Raw genomic sequence first — 8,092 nt, forward strand, 5'->3', positions numbered from 1 at the left:
CAGAAATAGGAAGTCTTCTTAATTCGGTTTTTTCCTGTCCATTCCTCAGCTCCCAGGGTTTCAAGAAGCAGAGACAGAAGTGGTGCCATCTTGATCTGGACTTCCAATCTGGGAATCGCAGCTGCCAAGGCCCATTTTACAGCTTCTTGGATGTGGAGAAGCCGCTGGAACAAGTATTTTGGGCTTCTTCCTTCTGCTGCAGCTCCAGTGGCAGCCTTTTTGGGGTCAGCTTGAAGTCATTCCAGGAGGCCAACCCTAGAAACCATTGCTTGAACCTTTTCACTGATTTTATAAGCACTAAATTCCCTGCTTTAAATCTGTCCCCACTGAAGATACATAGAGTGGTCTCTCTGTCCTGCATCAAATGCCTCCTAATACAATAGGCAAGCAAAGAAAGGTGTGACTGTTTAGAAGGCAAAGTTCTATTTCACTTCTAGTAATGCTCTACATTATTTATTTGAAGTCATACATGCACTTTCCTTTCCATTAAATAATGAAAGACTTGATATGCCCAAATCTAAATTTACAATCAGGTAAGTTAGAGAGTAAATTTTCACAGTAAAAAACATTTTTTTTATATTTCATAACACTCAGTTAAGAAACACAAAGGTTAACTTATATTTGAATAAGATATAAATCACCGATGTCTTTAAGACAGTCATAAAAATCACAGGTACAATTTCAAGGGGCAGATAGATTGTAGTCCGTGAAGAGTGCAGCTGTACCTAAAAAAAAAATAAAGTAACAGTCAATGAATTTAATAATAATAACAGTGCAGTGTTGCATATGTGTTTCCCTGTCTGGGTAGACAAAGGGTTTCTGCAGTCTGGGTGAGCAGACAGTTCCACAGACATGAGTTTTCCCCAGAAAACCCCTTGGAGTCTGTTCAAGGCAAGTGCTACCTGGGCTTGGTTAAAATAACAGCTCAAGTGATAGCCAGCGATGGGGAGAAGCACTGGCTTGGATGCCAAGAACCCAGACTCACTCAGGGAGGGTCCCATGAGGTTCGCTGGACCTAAAATTAAGTGGATATACACTGACTCCTGGTTTGGTTTCCATGGATATTTGTGTTTATGGGGGAAGCCTCAGATTGTTGTTTCCCAGCCAAAATATCTGGACAGTTCAATCAGTTGAATCCTTCCCAGAATTCCGCTGACTGGATATTTTGTCTTTAGGGCTGGCGTGAAGCGCTGATTGAAATGGCAGGGTGAAAAGCATTGTCAAGTTGCAGAGGCAGGGTACGTCCTGCAGGCTGATGTTGAGCAAATTGGACTCGTGAGGTTGATGGGAAGAGATGTCAAGAACATTGAGAATCACGTGAACTACATAAGCCGTGGGTGAATATGAATATGTCTTAACCCAAACTCTTTGTAATTATTTAATGATAAGCTTGTAATCTTTCTTGCTCTCCCTGAGAGAGCAGGAAAACGATTCTCCAGATTGTATGGATGTCTTCATCATGTTTCTATTGTTATCAGAGAAGTGCAAGGACACATAATAGCAAGATTTTCTTTACCTAAGAAGTGGCTTGTAAAAAATAGGAAAAAAAAAAGAGAAAGAACTCATGCACATGGACAACAGTGTGGTGACTGGGAGGAAGGGGGACAGGTAGAGGTGGAAGAGGGCATGGGGGGGATAGAAAAATTAAAATTAAATAAAATAAAAAAGACAATAAAAAGGAGTGGTTTGCAATGCATTCCTAGGGCTCATCAGATCAGTTTCATCCAACTTATAAACTGTTGTACTCCGAATCTGTGCAGCTCCCAGAGCCTGCAATTGGGCATAAGCATAGGTCAAGCAGGTGTCTCGACCTCAGAGTGGTGGTCCTTGATCATGGATGTGTGGTTGAACCAGTTGGAGGCTTTAAACAATATTCCTGCCTGAGCCCTCCCCCTGCAGACTACTTAAATCAGAGTATCTGTGGACTTGGACCTAAATGCTAGTGTGCTTCTAAAGTTCTTCACGTGTTTCTAATTTGCAATCAGAGTTAAGAAGTATGTTCAGTGGAGTAGAAATGTATACACATAGAATGTAATGAATGCTGAAATTTATGGCTAAAATTAGGCTGGTATACAGCTTTTTAGCACACACACGCACACACACGCACACACACACACACACACATATAGTTTGGAAATCATCTTTAAAAGCATACAGAGTCTATTATGTGCCCTAAGACTAAGTCCCCCTTTGTACTGGCTGCTGTGGCAATTTGTAGTTAGCTCTTCTGTTGGGAACCACCCTGCCTGGTATCAGAAGCTGTAACCCCTGCTAAGGCTAAGGCTGAGGGAATGACCTTGGACCATAAGCCACCAAGGAGACAAAAGGTTATCTCCTTGGCAGGAGCGCCACTTCTGCTCCTTTTACTTCACCCTGCCTGGCCCCTAATGCTTGGTCGGTTAGCCATTGATGGGTAAGATTCCCCAAGGGGGGAATGACCTAAAACAGGAAGGACCAAGGAAGGACTTTGGGGGCTACAGCAAAAGGGGGTGATGGACCCTCGCCCCTCAGCTTTGAGAAAGCCTGAGTCCTCATTGTTTGTGAGAAAATCTCCTAATCTCTTGGCTGCCTTACTTCCCTTGCTCCACCCAAGCCTGAAACAATGACAGAGGGTGGTACAACCCTGTGCTGGAGAGGGCGGGTTCCCTGGCGATCAGGCCTAATAAAGAATATGTAAAATCTTGTGAAACCTGCTTTGTTTAGAATGCTCTCAATTAACTGATAAGGGTCCAAGCAAGAAGTAAGTTTGTTCCTCAGTTTTACAGCTCTTTAGCTATCTGACCCTGACTCAAAATAGGCCCTCAGACTTCCTTGTTATCTATTGTTTGATCCTTACTTCCTGGCAATGATTAATGAGTTTTACCTGAATTCCTGTGTAAATGAACCCAATAAAAGCCTGTTCAGGCGGGAGAACAGGGCACTCTCCCCTAGGGAGAGTGGCCGAGGTACTTTCCACTAGAGAGAGAGGCCGTTCCATCCATATTCCCCTACAGTACCTGATTGTCTCTGTGTGTTTTTTTCGTGTTTCAATGAGCCATCTGCAGCATTCCGCGGTCGCTATAGGCCAGTGATCATGTCATCCTTCCACATTTAAAATTGCGTGTTATTATTATCTTTCTTGGTACATTGGAAACTTGGTGGGAGTAAAGATCATGTTTCTCTGTTACCTAACTCAGTACCAAGCCTATAGTAGATGTTCAACAAATAAATTGCAATGAAGGAATGATTTTGCTAAAAATAAGTTTCTGCATTCATATAAGCCATTATTCATTACTGATGAGATTCTCACCTATATTCTAGGTCATGAATCCTTGAAAAAATGCCATCCAGAGCATAAATAACAGATCTGGTATGAAAGGTAGGACTCAGAATTGCTTAGAGTCCCATGTTATTCTTCAGGCAGGCTGTCCTGTCTCCTGCAATGAGGATGCTAAAAGTTTTTGCACCTGGGGTTTTATATTTCACTATTCAGCTTTCATTTAAAATTTTAAAATTATTCCAATATAGTAGAAGATATCTCAATTATATGCCAAGTCAAAATGTCTTATTTATGAAACTTTAATTACTCCATTATCAAACTGACATTTGCATTTTACTTGTGATGTCATTCTAAAATTTTATTTGTATTAAAAATCCATCTTTTCTTTCCTGTTAATTACTAGGAGACAGAGCTGTGTGTCTCTTTATACCTAACAGAAAAAAAGTAGCTAAATCAGAAGCAGGAAATAATTGGCACATTCACACATTATCCTTATGTTTAGACTTCAAATCCAAAGGGTACAGGTTCACTTTATCTTTTGGTCAAAGGTGTCTCCATTTAAAAAATGTGGTCAGAATTTGGCTCAATGATCAAAATATAAATCTTCCCAAATCCCACAACCTTTTCTTTAAAAACCAAGCAAGCATCTCTGTTGAAGAAAGGGTATGTTATTAGCTAAAAAAAACAACAACCCCAGAACCCCGTGTGTTTGAATTTTGAAATCATTTCCAGACACAAACACACACACACATATATGGCAATGGGCAATTAGATCCATGACAATTAATGCAAACACAGATGTGTAACTGGCTAAGGAAAAGGGAAATCAAGTTCACTAAAGACATACGTATCTAAGCAGGCTTGATACGTGTGTGACTTTGCCAAGTAGAATGCTGGCTAAGAGTAGACTATTTTTATTAATTCTAAAACCCATCCAAAACAAACAGAGGTCACTCTGACCGACTTCACGGACACCTGCACTGGAGACAGAGGGAGCTGAAGTGAGGCCGAGAGCCAGGGAACCCACGAGTATCCCATGACTCACTGTGCAATCAAAGATGTGGATGATATTTCAGAGAAGGAGAAAACATTTTCTGACACAAAAAAATAGCCACTTTTATGGGGCACAACTTCCCAGTGTATAGTCTTTAAGGAAGACAACAAAATTGAAATTGTTGGTTGCCCACCTTACTAAAATTTTACAATGTGATGAAAAAGGAGTGGATTATCTAGAAAATTCCTCCACGGAACACTATGATTTCTTAAATAGTCATTATAAGGTAGCTTGATACAGTGGGTGAGAACCCACACGTTAAATTCCTTTTTTTAAAGTCCTTACCTGAGGGTATGTTTATTGATTTTAAACAGAGAAGACAAAGGGTAAGGAGAGAAGAAGGAGGGTGAGGAGGAGGAGAGCAGGAGGAAGTAGAGAGAAATGTTGAAGTGGGAGAGAAACATCAATCAGTTGCCTCCTGTACCCGCGCTGACTAGGGATCAAACCTGCAATCTTTTGGTGTATGGGACAACACCCCAACCGAGTCACTCAGCCATGGCAGAACCTACACTTTAGAGATCAACGTGCCAGGTTCGAGTCTCCCCGATGCTTCTTATTGGCTTCAGGTCTGTAAACAGACCTCATACTTCAAGGTTGAGCTTCCTCAGCTGCAAAGTTGGAGATAATGACAGTATTTAGTTCAGATGGTTGTTCTGAGGATATAATTAATATTTAAAAAGCACTCTAAGTTAAGACCCAGAAGGGTGGGGACACATACATAGTAAGAGCAATATGTGTATCTTATTAGATAAATAAACTATTGGAGATTTCACATAAATATATCCCTGCTTCAGACAAATGATTGAAAATCCACTTGACTTTGGATGCAGCCAGCATGTGGCCGAGCCAGGGCAGCCCTGAGCACACAGATGCCTGTCATACTTTCCCAGAAGAAACGTTTCCTGGAAGCACAAACTGCGTGGCTTGCTCTCTAGTGCGATGTCAAATAAAATCCGAGCCTCAATAAGGAGCATCCATAGTTGTGGCAGAAGTAAAAATATAAGAAATAAGGCACTTTCAGAAATGCTTTAGAACCTCCTATTCCTGGGCTGTTTCTTCTGCTCATAGTGCTGCCTACGTCTTACCTGTTCAGGTGCACCCTCTGTGGGCATGTCCCTGCCTGCCCCTCCTGCACGGATGGAGCCAGGCCCTGCCCTCCTCTGGCCCCGCCAGAGCCTGCATTTCATACCTCTGGAGGCTGGATGCATCACACTGCTTCAGGGTCAGCTAGTGTCAGGAGCTGTGAACTCAAAACAGCCCTCTTCTGAGCCCTTGTTTCTCAACAGTCATTTGAAGCCTTGACCGATCCAGTTCCTTACTACCTTTGTTTCTCATTTCACCAGAAAGTAAAGGCTGATGGAAGGAATGCTTTTAACTTTTTAGCTCCTCTTCTTGACACTCATCAGCACTTTCCCCTTTGTTTGCTTTGTTAGCGAAGATCCGTCCATCACTATCCCAGTTAATACCACCCTCTGTCTTCTTCTTTTTACTATATTTTTTTCTGTACCCTCCCATCCCCCCAGGAGACTTGGGTTCAAAAATTATCCATTCTTTTCTGTATCTTCTACTTCTTATATTCCATTGATGCTATCTTCAGTCTTGATAAAATTTTCTTTTTTCACCTTTAAGATGAAACTCTTCCCAGACTCAGTTTCCCCATGTCGCTACCGTCTAGATGGCCCCTTCCCTGCTCTTCTATACACATGATGAGTCAGTGCACTTCACCACACTGCTGACAATTTTTCAGCGACCTCATCAATGCCCTCCAAGGTATTATGGCCAAAGGGAAATTTTGGGTTTTCTTCTTAACTGACTGGCTTCATGACATTCATATTGTTTACCACTTTCTCTTCTAACTTCCCCTTTTGCATAAATTCTTTTCTATTTCTCTGGCCACTTCTCAGTGTTCTTTGTGGCTCTTCTTCCTCTGTCCTTAGCTTAAATATTGGGATTCATCAGCATTTTATTCTTAGTTCTCTTTTCTTGTCACGGCACAAAGGTAATTTTACCCTTTTTCTACACCGTTGTCTGCACTCAGCTGCTGATAAATTTCCATTTTTTTTTTCAGCTACAGCCCTCTGTTGAGCTCCTAAGAAAAGCATTCTGTTCCTACGTGGTTCTCTCCACCTGTTGTCCCATTACTGAATTTGTCCTCTTACCTCAATTTTACTCTTCTAGCATCTTCCCTGTAACCCTGGCCCTTACCCCAGTGGCCCCCCTCTACCTTACACCCCACATCCATTTAATCTATCACCGACTCCTGCTTAATATTCCTCTTAAAAACTTCTCCTCGGGCTCTGTTGTAATAATAACTCACCAATTTGTGTCATCTCTTACCTCAGCGGTTACATCATTCTCCCTGCTTTGAGTCTTAGTCTCCACTCACCAGCTCCCTTTCCATCAGAAATCATTCTCACTGCTAGGTATGAAAAGACCTTTGATCACCCACAGGTTAGAGTAAAACTCATTTTGCTGAACTCTGTGAACCTGTATACACTCATCTGTCAATATTTAATCCCCTAACACCTCCACTAAAGCTCTTGCACGTGGGTGCACACAAACATGCATACACAGCTGAGCTACTTGTGTTAGCTGAGCGGACTCTCCTCACTATTATTGCTTATACGCTGCTTTCCATGCCCAGGGCACCCTTTCTCTTCCGCCCAGCAAGTGCACACTTAACACTCAAGTCACCATTTAAAAATTCTTTTTCGCTCTGGTGACTTTCCCCCTAATCCCTTGTGGCAGATCTGGCCCTGTGGCAGATCTGAGTGTGTCTCTTTCTAGCATCTCACAACACTACAGATACGACTTCCTAATAGCAACTGTGTCATTCCACTGCAGCTGTGGCTCATGTGTGTACTCTCTGCTTTAAGCTAGTTGAGGATCCATGAGTCTTCACCAGTGTTTTCTCACCTTTAGCCAGTAACATAGCCACGTAAGAAGAAGACTGACAGAGTCATTTGCTATATTTTAGAGATTGCATAAGCTTTCCTTTTTGGAAAAGTGAAAACAGCCTTGAAGATTTAGTTGCACAGGTCAAAGAGTGATTTATCCCACGTAGTTTCTTCCACAGCACAAGGTTGGTATAGGGAAGAACGCCTAACATGTAAGAACAATTCAAACCATGGAGCCAGAGAAGAGGTAGGAGGGATGGGGTTTCTTTATCCAGAGACAAGGACTGCGGCAGTCGCAGTGTTGGAGGAGGCTGCTGTGGGTGGGGGTGTGCTGACAAACGCAGTGTGTGGAAATATGTTAGACTCACCAAAATTGTTCTGCTGTAAGGCAGAGGGACCTGAAAAGGAGAAGGAGGAGCTCAAATGAGTATTGTGATAGAGTGTCATCTCAGAAATCCTAAGAGAACATTAAAACTTAATTAATTTAATTGAACAGATATTTTTAAACAGCTACCATGTTCTAGAGCCTTGTCAGATATAATAGCGATACAACGTGAGAAAACATAAGCAAATCAAAACCAAAACCAACCAACCAACCGACCAACCAACCAATCAACCAACCAAAAAACCCAAACAAACAAGCAAACAACACATCAAAACCAAAGACAAACAAAAACCCCTCCATAACAACAACACACAAACATTATCTCTACCTTCATAGTACTTGAAATCAAGGGGAAAAGACTGAAATCAATAAAAAATTATATCGAGGCATAAAATATTACTTGGATAAATGTTAGGAAAAAGAGTTATGTGGGATTGGGAAAGCACAGGCGAGAAGGTCTCTATCTGGAGCTGATTAACACAAAACTCCATTACAAA

The 8,092-nt window shown here is 41.7% G+C and overlaps 1 long non-coding RNA gene across 1 annotated transcript; it reads right to left on the reverse strand.

The window, feature by feature from the left end:
• Positions 1-230: 230 nt before the first annotated feature.
• Positions 231-6,730, reverse strand: LOC123827330. The gene is made up of 3 exons (XR_006787216.1): positions 6,651-6,730; positions 4,823-4,921; positions 231-725 (listed from the first exon to the last, which is right to left on the reverse strand). It is a non-coding gene; the product is annotated as an uncharacterized LOC123827330 (long non-coding RNA).
• Between the last annotated feature and the right edge of the window lie 1,362 nt (positions 6,731-8,092).

This window comes from Phyllostomus hastatus, unplaced genomic scaffold (assembly GCF_019186645.2).
Source record: "Phyllostomus hastatus isolate PE091 unplaced genomic scaffold, TTU_PhHast_1.1 phas_contig_86, whole genome shotgun sequence".
Classification (NCBI taxonomy): domain Eukaryota; kingdom Metazoa; phylum Chordata; class Mammalia; order Chiroptera; family Phyllostomidae; genus Phyllostomus; species Phyllostomus hastatus.